This window comes from Macrobrachium nipponense, chromosome 42, assembly GCF_015104395.2.
Source record: "Macrobrachium nipponense isolate FS-2020 chromosome 42, ASM1510439v2, whole genome shotgun sequence".
NCBI classification, from domain to species: domain Eukaryota; kingdom Metazoa; phylum Arthropoda; class Malacostraca; order Decapoda; family Palaemonidae; genus Macrobrachium; species Macrobrachium nipponense.
In genome coordinates this window covers 20,993,995-21,013,549 of record NC_061103.1, presented here as the reverse complement: position 1 = coordinate 21,013,549, position 19,555 = coordinate 20,993,995, and the positions used below count along the sequence as shown (strand labels likewise).

The following is a 19,555-nucleotide window of genomic DNA, read 5'->3' as shown; positions in this document are numbered from 1 at the left end:
TGATTTTGATTCATGGTTACAGGGTGCATATATTTAAGTTTTTTGTTGAACTTACATTCTTTTCCTCTTTTAAGTTTTTGCATATTTTTGGATGTAGATCTCTGCATTCATCTCATAGCCGCCTAGGTATGCACATTTTCCATAGATCTCATAATTGTGACATACCTTGGGATGTTTGTTGTAACATCTTTCACCGAATCTGCAATTCCCTCTTTTCAAAAGGGTGCAAACTGTGTCTTTCTTTTCTATTTTTTTCTTGTTCTTTCCCATCAGTATGTGAGAGAGAGAGAGAGAGAGAGAGAGAGAGAGAGAGAGAGAGAGAGAGAGAGAGAGAGAGGGGGGGGGGGGGGGGGAATTGCAACTATATGAAAATTAAATCCTTGACGTTAATTTATAAATTTTCACACACTGATGTTTTATTTTTTAGTGGAAGTGTGATTTATTTCTTAGACCTAAAAGTGACGAAGTCTAAATACCTTTCCGGGTAGTCTAACTCGGTCAATGCGTATGCCTGGCAAAACTGGGGCTTTATCAGATCTGTCAGTTTTGAAGATATGGACACGGAGTTGATTCTGTGCCCTTTATTCTGACATCACATTGGTTAGCTGAGCCTTTAAACAGCAAGACTCAAAAAATCATGGGGGTCATTGTCCCGGCTACGTGAAATTAATAATACCTTCACGTATATAGCTGAAGTCGTATAACTCTCACTTAAATGGTGGGGCGACTAAAATTCTACTGGAGGATAGTGAAAGAAAAAAATAGTCTGAAAACTATCCTTTCGATGGTTTTTGGACGGAGTGAAATGTAAATTGCCTGTAGTTGATATATGGATATTTTCTGCAAATGATTCTGTTGTTGCTGTTCGAATTGCGAAACTCAGTCTTCGAAACAGTCGAAGTCCCTCAGGGTCAGAATCCAAATACAAAGAAGAAGAAGAAGAAGAAGAAGAAGAAGAAGAAGAAGAAGAAGAAGAAGAAGAATGAATAGTATCAGTAACAAACTAACAACAAAAATAAGATTATTATGATTAGCTGTTCGAATTACGTTCGAATCAGTTCGAATCCCTCGAAGCCACTCAGTCAGAAGAAGAAGAAGAAGAATGAATATCAATAACAAAACCAACACCAAGAACAAGGTTATGATGTTTTAAATACAGCACCAACAACCTACCCACACACATCAGCGAAGTCAGCACCACCATAATGAAATAATATTAGCCATGATGAGCAATAACTTTATTATAATTTCGGGCCAATTACTTTTTATATATTTATTTTTTTCTGACCTCCAACCCTTCCTCTGGCTAGAGACGTGTTCCGCCCACGGAACAAATGCCTCGTACGCAACGTGTTCCAAATAGCGGGGCCAAGAAGGGGTGCCGCGAGAGGCATAAAGTACGCCATTTGTGAACTCGTCATTTCCCGTACATGACCCGAGCAATCTGGTGTCCCTCTGAGAGAGAGAGAGAGAGAGAGAGAGAGAGAGAGAATTATTCTTTTTTCGTCTCTCTTTGAGAGAACCATCTTGTACTAGATAGGCATTTCTGTGCTTTGTCGTACACAAATCTTGTCTCATCTCCAGCCTCCCATATCAAAGTTCATATTCAAGTAGATCTAGGTTTTCCAACTGTTCCAGTAACAAAAAAGGAGGTTAATCCTATCTATCTCTCACTCTTTCCCTCCCCTTGTACATATGCATACTCACGCTGGCATATATATATATATATTATATATATATATATATTATATATATATATATATTTTATATAAATATAAATATATACTATATATATATATATATATATATATATATATATATATATATAGAGGAGAGAGAGAGAGAGAGAGAGAAAGGAGATGAAGAGAGAGAGAGATAGTGTATTTCTGGTTACAATCCACTTCCGTCGAATACTTAAGATACAGAAATTACTGCATAGATCAACAAAGGCACAAAAGGTTTTAATGGACCTTACGTAACATTAAACAGAATTAAACGAACGAAGACCCTATTATATGTACACGTAAGTTGTGTGTGTGTATATATATATATATATATATATGCTTATATATATATATATATATATGTATATATATATCTCAAATAATTGATTGATTCATTAACTGCCATTCTTTCTGAAGTTGAAACTACGATGCTATACATCAACTGAACAAACTTAAATCCCTTTACAACTATATAATTTCCCTCTCTTTCTCTCGTATACAGTCAAATGCAGTCTGACACTCAAAGCTTTTTACGTCAAGACATTTCTGCCGCCGAAACCCAGGTGGGCCTTTAAGAAGAATCAAGGTATTAAAACGTCATTAGTGTGAAGATCGAAGGTCTCACTTCCATATAAAGACGCCGAGGCAGTGGGCGTTTTAACGAAGAATGTTAATCGTGTAACAGGTTCACAGCTAAGAGAGCATTATTCACAGGGAGACGTCTGTACGACGTCAATAGTCAGTTTTCCAAAGTGATGTCACTGGATCGAGGTCGCAACACACCTATGACGACTGTTGACGTATTTCCAAACACACACACACATATATATGTGTGTGTGTGTGTGTGTATGTGTATGTGTGCGCGTGAGTGTGTTTGTATGTATATATGTGTATATATATATATATATATATATTATTATATATATATATATATATATATATATATATATATATAATTTATATGTAAATAAATTCTTGTTAAAACAGGATACGTCTTTAGTATTAAAAGGCTCATTAAAACTCTGGTTTAAAGGTAAGGACTATATATATATATATATATAATCCTTAGCTTTAAACCAGTGTTTTAATGGGCCTTTTACACTTGAGATATAATTTATTTATATATATAACCTTTAGTCATATCTGCCCTTTTTACACTTAAAAAAAGTTTGCTCTAGTAGGCGTAGACTTACCCGCTACTTGATTCTCTATTTATGTCCACAATAGAGTAATATCTATCTGTCTGTCTATCTAAGCTTGCACCGCATAGTACATGTATTCATTAACGTGTTTTATATATCTCCAATCTCTGCAAACATCCACGCAACTGCATGAATATAAAAGTGGAAATTACTAGGCCCTTAAAAGATTGTAAAGCTTCACTCAGGGATGAAGTTAAGTTTTGCACGGATAATACATAAATAGACAAAGATAAATAAACCAACAAGTCCTAATATTCTCAAATATAACTATCTAAAGTGTGTTTTGTAGTTTTTTTATTTATATAGATTTTTGGCATTATGCCAAGCACTGAGGCAACTAAAGCCATTCAGCGCTGAAACGGAAATTGACAATAAAAGGTTGAAAGGTTTTACAGGAGGAAAACCTCAAAGCAGTTGCACTATCAAACAATTGTTGCGAGAGGGTGGACAGTAAGATGGAAGAAAGACAATATGAACGGAGGTACAGTAAAAGGGATGATAGTGGTTGCAGCTGGAGCCGAAGGGACGCTGCAAAGAACCTTAAGTATAATGCCTACATTGCACTGAAGAGGTGCACTGATGGCTCTACCCCCGTACGGGGTCCTTGTAGTGTTACATCTAATATGCTCATTTTGGATACACTGTTGAACCTAGATGCTACTCTTAAGGTGCGTTCATACGGTCGAACAATGTCCGACGGACAAACATTATTGCCAATTAACAATTGTCTGCCGGTCTTTGCCTTGTGAGCAGAGAAAAAACAGTATACAACCTCATCTGGTATCACTGTTTGTTGCCAGATCTACTTCCATCGTTTCAACGCTTAAACGTCATCCTGCTTCGCCTATGATATGGTAACAATGTTTGTCCTTCGGACATTGTTCGACCGTGTGAACGTACCTTTAGTCTTTGGCTTGCACCTGTAATATAAATGACCCTGTGATTTAACTTAATGATCTCATTAACAGTCGGGATTCCTAATTTGATTTCTCTTGATGACTTTATAGTAAGTAAATAAACTGATTCCGGGAAATGACAGTCAAGAATTGATTTCCACGCAGGGGAAACATAAGGAGAACGGAAGAGAATCATATTTCATAATATACTTTCCCCTTTTTACAAAACCTTAATGGTGTTGGTGACGCAGAGAAGCAACTGTCTTCCTTCATGTACACCGACGACCATAGCATCGAAAAAAAGGTGTTTTATAAAGCAAATCAGTATTTCTTTCAACCCATTAATAAGACACCTAAAAAGAAACATGCAGCTTTAGGAAGAGACAACCCTTTAGCTTTCAGATAACCTAAATTCGGTACCTAACATTATAATAATTATTATTATTCAGAGGACGAAACCTATTCTTATGGAACAAGCCCACAGGAGCCACTGACTTGAAATTCGACCTTCCAAAGAACATGGTGTTATTAGGAAGACGTAAAAGGAGGTCAAGGCAAATACAGAATGAAGAGAATCCCATTAATAAAAATAAAAAAAATTAATTTACATAAAAATGCATTTAAACGCAAGAAGAATAGTATTAGGATAGTAATCCAATGCATCTCAGCTTGAACTTCTGAAGGAAAATAGAAACAACTGACTGGAGATGTTTGTGTATATATAATGCCTTGTAGGTTTCACGAAAAAAAAAAAAAAAAAAAAAAAAAAAAGTCTTTTCCTAAGAAAATCGATCAACGATCGGTGAAACGGCTACATCAAAATTTTGCCATTTCTATTTTTTATAATCATGTAGCTCAGTGGTTCCCGAACTGTTCCCCACCTTTATAAGCCTTCTGAAAATGTACTAATTCCCAATGGCGCAGATACATTTTAAACATTAAAGTTTAATCAGAGCAGAGAGAGCAATAACAACAAACAAAAATGCTTATTAATGTTTAATAACAAGGACTAATTTAATCATGTATTTTAATGAGAAGGACGTAGTACTTGCTTTTTTGATACAAATTAACAAAAATCCCTAGACATTCATAAATAATTTCCTCAAAATCTTGAATCCTCCATGGCCCCCAGAAAGTGGCTTATGACCCTTTTGGGGGTCATGAACCACAGTTTGGGAACCCCTAATATAGTTGGTATTACCTACCACTGTAAACTGGGATGCATCGCAGACTATATGCTGTCGTTTCGAAGGTCAGATGTACTCAAGGCAGCTAACAACGCTTATGTGCCCCCAAGTGTCATGGCAACTATACTCTTTTTTTTTTTTCATCTGTCCATCCGCCTGTGGTGTTTTTGTATGGTAACACTGCGTCCCGGGCTTTAGATAGTTGCGCTATGTGTAAGTTTTAGGTAAATAAAAGGATATCTGGGTGTACATTTGCAACTGAAAAGTGTTTTAATAATTTACTGTATGCGAATTACACCGTTAATATTCGAAATAGCATATTATTATAATCGTTGAATGTAAGCTGAATGTAACTATCTAAAGCCCCGGACGCAGTGTTGCCATACAAAAACACCACAGGCGGATGGACAGATGAAAAAAAAACAGAGTATAGATAACATCGACCATATCGTTCTGTTCTTATTTTAAAGCGTAATTGCTTGTCCCTCAACACCTCAGTGTATATATAGAATTGAATTGAATATGGAATTTAGGCCAAAGGCCAAGCACTGGGACCTATGAGGCCATTCAGCGCTGAAACGGAAACTGACAGGAAAAGGGTTAACAGGTGTAACAGGAGGAAAACCTCAAAGTAGTTGCACTATGAAGTAATTGTTAGGAGAGGGTGGAAAGTAAGATAGACGAAAGAGAATATGAACGGAGGTACAGTGAAAGGAACGAAAGGGGCTGCCGCTAAGGGCCGAGGGCACGCTGCAAAGAACCTTAAGGAATGCCTACAGTGCACTGCATGAGGTTCACTGACGGCACTACCCTCCTACGGGGCCTTGTACAGATAGCTCCGTGTGTTACCAGGAGCATTATTCTTCTTCAAATATACCGCTTTTCCTCTCCCGCTTTCTTTAATATATACGGGAAAATTTCTTCTTCTTCTTTATATATATATATATATATATATATATATATATATATATATTATATATATATATATAAATTTGTATCCCTAACTTAAAGTTCTCTTCTTGGTTACGTATATATCCTGGCAGATTTATCTATGTCCAACGCATAATGCACCCTAGAAATCATCATCTGGAGCGAATATACTCACCTTATTGTTTTCTAATCAAAACCAGTAGTAGTATCTCGCCAATAAAATACTTTTCTCGAAAAGGGAAACAAGCAGATGTTATCGTACGTATACACAGAAGGCATAGCGGGGACCAGAGTCGGGACATTGACAAAGTCTTCCCTGAGCATAAAAAGGCGCCCCTTGTCAGAGAGAATAATTGAACCCAAGTGTTTACCAACATATGTTTTGGAACGCGCCGATGTCTTCGTACCTTTTGATCTCTGAGGTTCGGTAAGAAATTGAATAATAATAATAATAATAATAATAATAATAATAATAATAATAATAATAATAATAATAATAATAATAATAATAATAATAACTGTGGTTGCAAGTCCACAATACTATAGTATGTGAGTATATGGTCTTTGATGGATATTAAAAGCTTTCGAACCTAGTACAAGATTCGAAAGTTTTTAATATCCACTAAAGACCATATACTCTCATACTATATTATAGTGAACCTGCAACCATTTTCATAATTTTCGACATGGAAACTTGTGCCCAATAATAATAATAATAATAATGGCTAAAGGCCTGTCCACACGATCGGGCCTGATCGGCGTACTTCCCCTCTAAAGGCCTGTCCACACGATCGGGCCTGATCGGCGGACTTCCCCTCTAACGGGCACACTTGACGGGCAAACGTCAAATTGCCCGATGGGTCTTGTAGCAAAATCACCATGGTGGTACCCGATGGCTTGAGCTTCGACCCTGGCAGACGTACGTGAACCATATACATTTCTTTTACTGAGCCATTATTTGCACCATATTCTTTTCTTTTTCATCACGCACAAAGCAATTATCATGCTACACTATCTTCTTCTTTGCGGTAGGCACCATGTTTATCGTACCGCACTGAACACACTACTGGCATCGTCGGGCATGCCCACCTCTCCTCCATCGCCTCACCCGTGTGGACAACATTCACGGATAAGTCCGCCAGAATTTGCCCGTCAACCCTGGAGCACACCGATCAGGCCCGGTCGTGTGGACAGGCCTTAACGGGCACACTTGATGGGCAAACCGTCAAATTGCCCGATGGGTCTTGTAGCAAAATCACCACGGTTGTGCCCGATGGCTTTTACTTCGACCCTGCCAGACGTATGTTAACCATATACATTTCTTTTACCGAGCCATTCTTTGCACCATATTCTCTTCTTTTTCCCCATTTTCGTCACACACAAAGCAATTATCATGCTACGCTATCTTCTTCTTTGCGGTAAGCACCATGTTTATCGTACCGCACTGAACACACTACTGGCATCGTCGGGCACGCCCACCTCTCCATCGCCTCACCTGTGTGGACAACATTCATGGGTAAGCCCGCCAGAATTTGCCCGTGAACCCCGGAGCACGCCGATCATGCCCGCTCGTGTGGACAGGCCTTAAGAAATTAACTATCTCGTGAAAACAGCTTGTGTAATAAATATCCACAATTATATAGTAAATTGTATTATTACCTTAAATAAACACAGATGAGGAACACCGTTCAGGTGTTCGATACTTTGTTTTTTGCGGGCTGTTCCAGGAGCAAGAGCCCGTGCTACCACAAGGCTGGGTTAATCTCAAAATAAATAAAATAATATAAAATAAATAAATAAATAAAAATACATAAGTCCGCTTTTATTTTATATAGTAATAGTTCCCTGAATAATGGTTGATTTTTATTACACAATAATAATAATAGTAATAATAATAATAATAACAATAATAATAACAATGAATATTTTAAAATTGATGACGCAACTTTATTCATATTTAAACGTGGAAGCTCCCAACGAAGTTGCATCAATTTTCATTAGAATGTGCAATAAAAACAATTACATATCAAGTTAAACTGTATTTTACATAGTAATACAGTGTACTGTATAATTACGGATTTTTATTACACAAGCTGATTTTCACGAGATTGTGAATCTCATAGCTTTCATTAGAATGTAAATTTCAGCACCCAGTTATGGACAATTAATGAAACAATAAACAGAATATCAATATCCTGGCTTGGATGCCCTCGATGCCAATCTGGGATTTAATAATGGAAAAAATGAGTCACTCCTTCGGTCGTTTTTGCTGGGCCGGAGTATAATTATTGTTGTTGCTGTTTGGAAGGGCATAGATGACCACTTAGTGGCTTTCATTTCCCCAACACGGTCCTATTGTGTTTCTAATGGTCGCGTTACTTAATGTCACAGTTCTGTAGAACAGAATGTTATCTAATCCTCAAAATATTCCTAATGATGACTGAACTGAGAATTAAAAGCCACCAATATTATTGAAGGTGTTATGTACAGGGTTTTAAGTAACCAGGGGAGACTTCCAGATACTATTCCACATCCTTCATCAGTCCTACCAAGTAGTTGAGTTGAGCTGAATATAAAATGTAGGCCAAAGGCCAAGCAATGTGAGCTGTGAGGGTCATTCAACGCTTAATGGAAACTGACAGTAAAAGGTTTGAAAGGTGAACAGGATGAAAACCTCAAAGCAGTTGCACTACGTTAGGAGAGGGTGGATAGTAAGATGAAGAAAGAGTATATGAGAGGAGGTACAGTAAAGGAACGAAAGTGGTCGCAGCTAGGGGCCGAAGGCACGCTGCAAAGTAATGCCAGCAGTGCACCGCATGAAGTCCATTGACGGAACTAACTCCCCTACGGGACCCTACCCAGTAGGACTGATGACGGATACGGAGTAGCATCTGAGAATCTCTTCTTGTCATTTCTAACCCTGTAGTACATAAATATCTTTAACACTGCTCTGCCTTTTAATTCTCGATATTATAGCCTCGTGACAGGGGTTCCTTGGTTCAGTGATTGAACTCTTGGACAGGTCTAAATCTTTCAAGCCAGTTCTTCTAAAAATGCACTCAATGTGTCTTAAGCACATATTAACTGGAATCATTTATATTTGCACGAAGCAGGTTATCAAATTTAGTTACATTTGAAAAAAATTGCATACGTCAGCAAACCTCTTTAAGCAGAGAGAATCTAAAGCACAGACCGTCACTGAATCAAGTGAATCTAAACTTCATTTCTCCATATTCTAACTTGGGTATATGAAATTTTAACTAAGAAACATACGCGTTATTGATGAATGGTTTATAATATAGAATATAGAATTTAGGCCAAAAGCCAAGCGATTGGACCTATGCGGTCATTCAGCGCAGAAACGAAAAGTAACTGTAAAAAGTTTTAAAAAGTGTAGCAGGAGGAAAACCTCGCAGTTGTATAGGGAATCAAATGTTCGGAGAGGGTTAAGGAAAGTATGATGGAAGAAAGAAAATATGAACGGAGCTACGATAAGAGAAATGGAAGGGGCTACAGCTAGGGGCCTTGGGGACGCCGCAAAGAGGTTTCAGTAATTCCTACAGTGCGCAGCATGAGGCGCTCTGACAGATTAGCCTGTACTTCTTTACGGGAGATGAATGGTTTACATCAGTGGTTCCCAAACTTTTCCAGTACGTGACCCTTTTCAGTAGTACCAAACCTACCATGACCCCCACCTTTATTAAGCCTTCTTAAAATGTACTAATTTCCAATGGCGCAGAGACATTTCAAACATTAAATTAAAGATTAATCACAGCAGAGAGAGCAATAACAACAAAACAAAAGTACTTATTAAGGTTTATTAACAAGGACTGATTTAATAGTCGTACGACAAACACTAAATATAAACTAAAAAAAATCCCTAAATATCATAACAAATTTCCTCAAAATCTTGGCTCTTCCATGACCCTTCGAAAAAGGCTCATGGCCCGCAGTTTGGGAACCCCTGGTTTACATTAAAAAATGTTATGAATTCAATCTTTCATGTGCGAACGAATCATAGGAAATTCACCTACACAGCAAATGAGTTCGACCGGGAGGCCGTCCGGTACAGGAACCTTTTCAGTCGTCCGTCATTCTGTGTCGTCATGAAAACGGCAATGGATTATCTATCCCCAGTGGCACACAATCAACTTACGAGGCCAACGAAGACTCGTTGTATCTGAGTTACTCAAGAAGTCTTGAAATAGCGCGGCATTCAATTCGCCGTCATGCCAACGACATTCAAACCAAGGGTTTGACAAGCTGTGTGTACACGTGTGTATATGAGCTACGTGCATTTGACTGAACCTATATCATGTATACATAAGCTATGTGCGTACGACTGAATCTATATCAGTATTGACCTTGTGAAAGAATCATTAATCGCTGTAATCCTTCTGAAAAAAGTAAGTTTTTAAAATTTAAAAAAAGTTTAAATAGCCTGTCGGAATTCGTCTCTTTCGTCACTCGTCATACCGATTGTCTAAGAAGGGAAGAAGAAGGCTACTACAGGCGATGATTCACTTTCAGTCATAAAAAGAGGAAATGGAAATTTAGCCAAATGTGACATTAAGCAGATGTTTCTTGCGGTTTGGCTGCGCTCCAGAAACCATAGAGAGAGAGAGAGAGGAGAGGAGAGAGAAGAGTGAGAGAGGAGAGAGAGAGAGAGAGAGAGAGAGAGTAAAGGGTGTAAGTAAAATAGTTTATTATATTGTAGAAAGTTCGGTTTCTATATGCTAATTAACGGTTATATGATTAGAACACCTTGATTATATACCATATATATATATATATATATATATATATATAATATATACACACATATATATACATATATTATATATACAGTATTTATATATATATATATATATATATATATATATATATATATATATATATATATCTATATACATATATATATACATATATTATATATTTATATATATATATATATATATATATATATATATATATATATATATATATATATATATATATATATATATATATATATATATATATATATATACCATGCAGATTAGGGAGACAGGAATATTAAGTATTAATTTGGGGAGGGGGGAGGGGTCCAGGGAGGTCAAAGCACCCCAGGCAAGGTTAGGGCTCGGCACCCTAAGTTAGGTTAGGAAGGTAAGGTCTGGTTTGGCCAGGACACGGTGCATGTGACAAGTATTTGTGTATATATATATATATATATATATATATATATATATATATATATATTATATATATATATATATATATATATTATATATCAGTAATGAGCATTCTGAGGCACAAGTAGTTTCGTACTGATCTACTTTAAAGAACAAATGTGGTAACTAATGCTGTCCTTTTACTTATTTATTTATTTATTTCATATTGTACTGGGTTAACAATTTATTGGTATACGCGCATGCTCACGCATCCATACACAAATTATATATATATATATATATATATATATATATATATATATATATATATATATATGATAAGAAAGAGAGAAATCAATGAGAAAAAATGGGTTAATAGAATGATAGTTATTTCCTGTTTTACAAAAAGGTTGCTTGAAGATGAATTCACCAAGTTACATTTACTATATATATTTCGTTCTAATTGTATTTCTTAAGCCTCTACAGAATGTTGAATATTAACGAGTAACTAATAAAAGAACAATGGTAATGACCTGAATTGACAGCCTTTTCCTGATTTAGCCACCCGTCTCTAGGTTAGGTACGTGGAGGGGTAAAATTTCTACAGTAGGCTACGCAGCATTGTTTTAGCCAAAGATATTTATTTTCCCGATGGTTTCGTTGGTGTTTTAACCGATTATAAATTTTATTTTTCTTTGCCAATCATTAAGTCCGTGTTTTGCTACCCTCTCTCTGACAACCCCCACCCCTAACTCATAATAATAGGCTAAGCCTATGGATTTTCGGTAAAAACGAATACAATAATCGTTAAAATTCTGGTAAATACACCAGTAAACCATACGTGAACTGAGATGCATCCTATACCTACCTTCCTAAACCTGAGGTTAAGACGCAAGGTCCTACTCTGACAAGGACACCCCACACCGACCAGCTCCCCCACAAAAAAAAAAAAAAAAAATAAAATAAAATAAAATTCCAACAGTATCTAGAAGCATGGGACTGGTCTGCTCTTGAAAGGGGAATTTCGCCGCAGAATTGTATTAAAACCATATCTGAACAGGGACACATCCTAATCTTAGGCTACCCTCCTTAACCAGTGTTAATTCAAGGTGCAAGTTCCTAACCTGACAAGAGCATCACCCTATCCCCCTCACCCATCCCTGTACTACACAACTTGACACTGAATCATCAGACCGGACTGGTTTGTGTGCTCTCGGAAGAGGAATGACACAGCGAATTTTATGAAAACCATGAACATGAACAATACCATAAGGACCTCTGCAATAACAACGGCAAAAACGATAACAAGAACGGGACCAGCGGCCAACCACAAGTCATAACAGCAAGTATAAACTCCAGCAAGAATAATCACGATGACATAGCCATAGGCCTATTCCTATAATAAAAATGCTATGAGCTGTGCAAACTGACCAAGATATTGAACCTGTCGGTCTATATAATTATATTCTTTACCGTTATTTCTAACAAACTATACCTGATAAGCTGCTTGTATACCGACATTTTAAGCAATGAAAAAGCCTATTCGTGACCGAGAATTTGAGCATAACAGAGGATATTTGTCTACAGTGCGTTAAGTAAAAGCAAAAAAAGGTGTACAAAATTGTACTTACCGTTATGTAGACGGATAAATACTAAGTGGTCCTCAAAGTTGCTGGACGTAATAACGAAAATTGTGTACGCAGTAAGCACTAAGAATTACTGTCGCCTGCAGTTGGTTAACCAGCTGGTATTGGCTTGTAAACATGTGAATGGTTCGTTTTTAAAATGAGATTAATAACGTGTACTACTTGGTTAATGCATTGTGCATAGTGATTAATTGGTTAATGCATTATGCAGGGTGATTAATTAATAAATGATTTAATTTCCATCAACATTTCATTCTACTCAAACGTCTTTTAATATGGTTTAACAATAAAGATATAACAACATATATCGGCAACTCGTCATCTTCACCGAATGCAAATGAAAGTTATTTTAAGGATGTATTAACATGTGGTAAAATTATCAGAAAACAAAAGAAAATACTAGTTTGTACAACAGTAAGATAATCTTTGTGTTCTGATTGAGAATGGTGACCATACTTGACAAAGTTGACAGTATCAGTCGGTAATAAAAGTCAACTGGATTATGTAGTTCGATGTGTCGCCACCAGGAGGAAGTCTCGAGAAATGAAATAAACTTTTAGTGTGTGCTACTTATTTTTCCGTTCATTATCTTCACAATGGTGCGTTGTGTAACTTAACAGTTGCAGAAATTGGAACAGGAATTCTTAGAACAGGAAATGGAGTGACGACATTTCACAGGTAAGTAAAGCATATTGAATTTTATTGGCCCACAATTTTGTGCTGGTCACGTGAATGTCATCCTAGCGACATAAGCTTGCTTTCTCTGTTAGCATGTCATACTTTCAGCATATTTTTGTGGCACGTAAGTGCTGTGGCTATTTCAGTTTTCAAATCAAAACCTAATTAAACATATATGTCCCACAAAATATAAATTCAATAAATCTGACTTGTTTTGAAAATGATTAGCAGTTAGTAGGCCTATAGGTTACTTGTGTCAACAGGTATATGGTCTGTTAACGTGTTACTGTGGTGTAAGATGACACCTACTGTACTTTGTCAGTCATTAAGAATTTCTTGAAGTTGGTAGGTCTGGAGAATACTGTCTACGCAATGAATTTTTCAGTCTTAGACATGTAAAGACAGCGTTAGCGTTGTTTAGCAGTATGGATTTTAATAAGCGTGGTTTCTCAAAGAAACACCAAAACGTCACCCATTGTGAGAGTATTTCAGGACGAGTAAACAAACTAGAAAACTTGCATTCGATTTGAATAAAAAAAAAAAAAATAGCTGCCTTTTTGTGTTACAGATCTTGGTTTAACTTACTGTTTCATCAATCGATGTCTCCCATAAATTGCCAATATCAGGGCAATGAAGTTTGGTAGCCTAAGAGTATTTCAGGACCACTTAAGCCTAGGCTAGACCTATGCCCTCAAACCACTCGCTTGGTGATGCTTCTTTTTCGTAAAAGTTATCGAATCATCATGCCAATAAGAAATTAAGTAATGGTAACAACCAGGAAAGGAAGCCTGGCCGAACAAACGCCAGATCTATACCTACCGATTGATCTGACAGGTAGTCTACCTTAACTGTTTAGTCCTTCTAATATGAACTGTTTTACGCCAGAGAAGTCTAAATTACTTTCTCATGGTACATTTCATTTAAAGATTCTTTGAAAGTATCGTTCTAAAGCCTTAGATTAGAAAGAAATGACTTGGCTAGCCTTTTCTGTCGTCGGTTTGTTTCATGACGCTAATTGTTAGCGAGTTGTAAACTTTCGCTAAGCAATTTCAATGGGAAGTCAAAGTAGCTAGACTTGCTAAACAAAACGGTATGTTAATCGAATGTGATACCTCCTTAACAATGATGCTATTAAAAGCGCTCGGTGGTAGGTAGGATTGAAATCGTTATGTTAACAGGTGTTGTCTAAACTTACAACAATGATGCAAGAGGGCTTAGTTTATATATATATATATATATATATATATATATATATATATATATACATATTATATATATATATATGACAGACTATAACAGAAATAAATACTGGATATCTGACTTCTTCGACTATACCAGTTTCTCACTTACCTTTGGTGACATATATATATATATATATATATATATATATATATATATATATATATATATGTGTGTGTGTGTGTATGTATATATATATATATATATATATATATATATATATATATATATATATATATATATGCTTACATTCATATATATAATCAGAGTATATGAATACGATTTAATAATGGAATACACATTTTTAGATTAACATTACAAGGAGTCTGTCTTATAAAGGAAGAAAATAAATCTTATCTTTTGATTTTACGAAAACTGTGTTAGACGTAGAGGTTTTATTGCTTGCTTTTGTCTATGACCCCTGAAAACATCTGAGACTTTTATTTCCCTCTTAATTAAATTAGGGGCTAATAGCTTTTGATTAATGTATTTAGTCATGATTTAGCTATCGTTGATACATATTATCGATGAAAATAGTATAAACGCATTTTGATGGAGTAAAGAAAAAACCATGATTTTGCGAAACTATTATTATTATTATTATTATTATTATTATTATTATTATTATTATTATTATTTTTTGCTCTTATCACACGCCTCCAATTCGATTGGGTGGTATTTATAGTGTGGGGTTCCGGGTTGCATCCTGCCTCCTTAGGAGTCCATCACTTTTCTTATTATGTGCGCCGTTTCTAGGATCACACTCTTCTGCATGAGTCCTGGAGCTACTTCAGCCTCTAGTTTTTCTAGATTCTTTTTCAGGGATCTTGGGATCGTGCCTAGTGCTCCTATGATTATGGGTACGATTTCCACTGGCATATTCCATATCCTTCTTATTTTTATTTTCAGATCTTGATACTTATCCATGTCTCTCTCTTCAACTCTGGTGTCCCATGGTATTGCGACATCAATGAGTGATAATTTCTTCTTGCCTTTGTCAATCAACGCTGGTCTATTTGCACGTATCACCCTATCCGTTCTGATACCATAGGCCCAGAGGATCTTTGCGTGATCGTTTTCTATCACTCCCTCAGGTTGGTGCTCGTACCACTTATTACTGCAAGGTAGCTGATGTTTCTTGCACAGGCTCCAGTGGAGGGCTTTTGCCACTGAATCATGCCTCTTTTTGTACTGGTTCTGTGCAAGTGCCGGGCATTCGCTTGCTATGTGGTTTATGGTTTCATTTTTCATATTGCACTTCCTATATATGGGAGAGATGTTATTTCCGTCTATCGTTCTTTGAACATGTCTGGTTCTTAGGGCCTGATCTTGTGCTGCTGTTATCATTCCTTCAGTTTCCTTCTTTAGCTTTCCCCTCTGTAGCCATTGCCATGTGTCATCGCTGGCTAGTTCTTTAGTCTGTCTCATGTATTGTCCGTGCATTGGTCTGTTGTGCCAGTCCTCTGTTCTTTCTGTCATTCTCCTGTCTCTGTATATTTCTGGGTCTTCGTCTACTTTTATTAGTCCTTCTTCCCATGCACTCTTTAGCCACTCGTCTTCACTGGTTTTCAGATATTGCCCCAGTGTTCTGTTCTCGATGTTGACGCAGTCCTCTATACTTAGTAGTCCTCTCCCTCCTTCCTTTCATGTTATGTATAGTCTGTCCGTATTTGCTCTTGGGTGTAGTGCTTTGTGTATTGTCATATGTTTCCTGGTTTTCTGATCTATGCTGCGGAGTTCTGCCTTCGTCCATTCCACTATTCCTGCGCTGTATCTGATTACTGGCACTGTCCATGTGTTTATGGCTTTTATCATATTTCCGGCGTTGAGTTTTGACTTTAGTATCGCCTTGAGTCTCTGCATATATTCTTTCCTGATCGTGTCCTTCATCTCTTGGTGTTTTATATCCCCTCCATCCATTATTCTCAGGTATTTGTATCCTGTCTCATCTAAGTGTTTGATGTTGCTCCCATCTGGTAGCTTTATCCCTTCAGTTCTTGTTACTTTGCCCTTTTGTATGTTGACTAAGGTGCATTTTTCTATTCCAAACTCCATCCTGATGTCCCCAGATACAATCCTTACAGTCTGGATTAGGGTATCTATTTCCTTGATGCTCTTACCATACAGCTTGATGTCGTCCATGAACATCAGATGGTTGATTCTGTTGCCTCTTTTCTTGAGTTGGTACCCGGCATCCATCTTCTGTAGTACTTTTGTCATGGCAATCATGGCTACTACGAAGAGTAGTGGTAACAGTGAGTCGCCCTGGAAGATACCTCTCCTGATATTAACCTCTGCTAGTCTTATTCCAGAGCTTGTAAGTATTGTATTCCAGTTGCGCATTGTATTTTTGAGGAAGCTGATGGTGTTTTCCTCTGCCCCATATATTTTCAGGCATTCTATTAGCCATGTGTGTGGTATCATGTCGAAGGCTTTCTTATAGTCTATCCATGCCATGCTTAGGTTGGTTTTCCTTCTCCTACTGTTCTTCATTACCATTTTGTCTATCAGGAGCTGGTCTTTTGTGCCCCTACACTTCCTTCTGCAGCCTTTCTGTTGGTGGGGGATGGTGTTTATCTCCTCTAGGTATAGCCTTTCACTGATGATACCTGTTAGTAACTTCCACATTATTGGTAGGCAGGTGATAGGCCTGTAGTTACTGGCTATATTTCCTTTACTCTTGTCTTTTGTACTAAGGATGTTCTTCCTGTGGTCATCCATTTGGGTGCATGGTGATTTGAGATACAATGCTGGAGTTGTTCTGCTATTCGTGGGTGTAGGGCCTTGAAGTTTTTGAGCCAGTATCCATGGACTTCATCGGGACCTGGGGCTTTCCAGTCTGGCATTTTCTTTAGTTGGTGTCTGACTGTGTCTGTCGTGATGTCAGTGAATCTTTGTTTTATTCTCCCTGTTTCTTCTTCCTTGACTTCCTGGAGCCATGTTGCATGTTTGTTGTGTGATACCGGATTGCTCCATATGTTTTCCCATATTATTATTATTATTATTATTATTATTATTATTATTATTATTATTATTATTATTATTATTATTATTATTATTATTATTATTACCCAAAGAATTCTCAGTTTCGATTTCCCCACACTTTACTGCTTGACCATAATTCTGTAAACAATGAATCCGAAATGGGAATATTTAAGAAAACTCTTCCATTTCCCGTGGCATATTCCCAAACTGTAACCAAATACCGACCCTTCCTTGAAAATACTGGACGCCATATTTATGACATAGAATCTTCATAAAAATAATCTCATTATGTTTCTCACACCCAAACTACGTATCTACAGGGCCATTCTTACTAGCCTAACCTAGCCCAACCTAGCCTAACTTAGCCCAACCTAACCTAACCTAACCTAACCTAGTGACATGGCAAGAAAACTTGAGCTGGACAAGTTAGCGTAAGGTTACTTTAACAGCCATTTCAAATGGAGAAGGATTAGTGAGAAGTTATAAAGTTTTTTTAGGTATAATATTAAGAATGAATGCATCACGTGAATATATGTATATTTATGTATATAATAGTCGCATTCAGTTGATGCATATATTCCTAATATTAAACCTCGTAAAACTTTATCAATGTATATATACATGTATGTACACACATATGTGTCCTTTAATATCCAATTCGCTCTACTTCAGAATTAATATATTTTCATACATTCCCCCTCGGTTAACATATGTGAAAATATATTAATTCCGAGGTGGAGCGAATAGGATGTTCAGAGACATTTGTAGCTTAATGCATGTATATGAATCACAGCGATGAGATTAAAAATTCATATATGTATGATATATGTACAGACAGATATATATATATATATATATATATATATATATATATATATATATATATATATATATATATATATATCTGTGGTAAATAAATTCTTCTGTTAAAACAGGAAACGTCTCAGATACAAAAGACCCATTGAAACACTCTGGTTTAAAGCTATGGAAGATATTTCGGTGGACTAACTCCCACCCTTATCACTACTTGATTAGTTTTGTACTTGATATATATATATATATATATATATATATATATATACATATATATATATATATATATATCTAATAAAAGGAGCCCATAAAAACACCAAAATGTAGAGAGAAAAGTACTATATTTCAGAGACTGCTGTCTCTCTCTTCAGGTATATGAATGAGAAAAGTTTACAGAAAAGGTGGTATTTATACCAAGAGATTCGTCCACAAGTAAGCCAATATAGGTCACCCCCGCTGATAATCTTCCTTTAATCTTCTTAAGCGCTGGTTGAATGAACACTGCGTCGACGATGTCGGATGTCCAATTCCCTTTTGAGATGTTCATTACCTGTTCTCTTGTATTAAGGCCGATTCCATCATTTGACTCTTGTACCGGCAGTTGCTGCTATAAATTACACGTGACATATTCCAGTTTATTCTATGGTTATGTTCATTTATATGATTGAAAATAGCCGAGTTCTGTTGTCCATACCTAACTGACCGTTTGTGTTGTATTAATCTCTGGGGAAGTGATTTACCTGTAAATCCGATGTAAGATTGGTCACAGTCCTGGCATGGGATCTCATATACCCAGAGTCTTTGGGCGATGTCTTTTGTTGGACGTTAATCAGGGATTTGGCTAAGGTATTTGGGTAGGTAAATGCAAAAGGGTTGGATTTCCCAAGGGTGTGAGTTACTCTCTTAATCGTCTCCAGGCGGGGAAGGGGAATTTTTATTTTATTGTTGGGTGTGTCTCTGGTCTTGTCTTTAGGGGGTCGGTAGAAAACCAACGTTCTCACTTTCATATATTCACTATTTTAGCTATCATGACAATACCATCAGATAGGTCTAGCTAGCAACCTATTCTTAAGAGCCTTACGAATTTGTTCCCCAGATTTCC

The 19,555-nt window shown here is 36.7% G+C and overlaps 1 long non-coding RNA gene across 1 annotated transcript in view; it reads right to left on the bottom strand.

The window, feature by feature from the left end:
- Nucleotides 1-13,389, bottom strand: part of LOC135213419 (uncharacterized) — a 55,901-nt gene extending 42,512 nt beyond the window's left edge. Inside the window, exon 1 of the long non-coding RNA XR_010314115.1 lies at nt 12,724-13,389. This is a non-coding gene — a long non-coding RNA (uncharacterized LOC135213419). The remainder of the gene's footprint in view (nt 1-12,723) is intronic.
- Between the last annotated feature and the right edge of the window lie 6,166 nt (nt 13,390-19,555).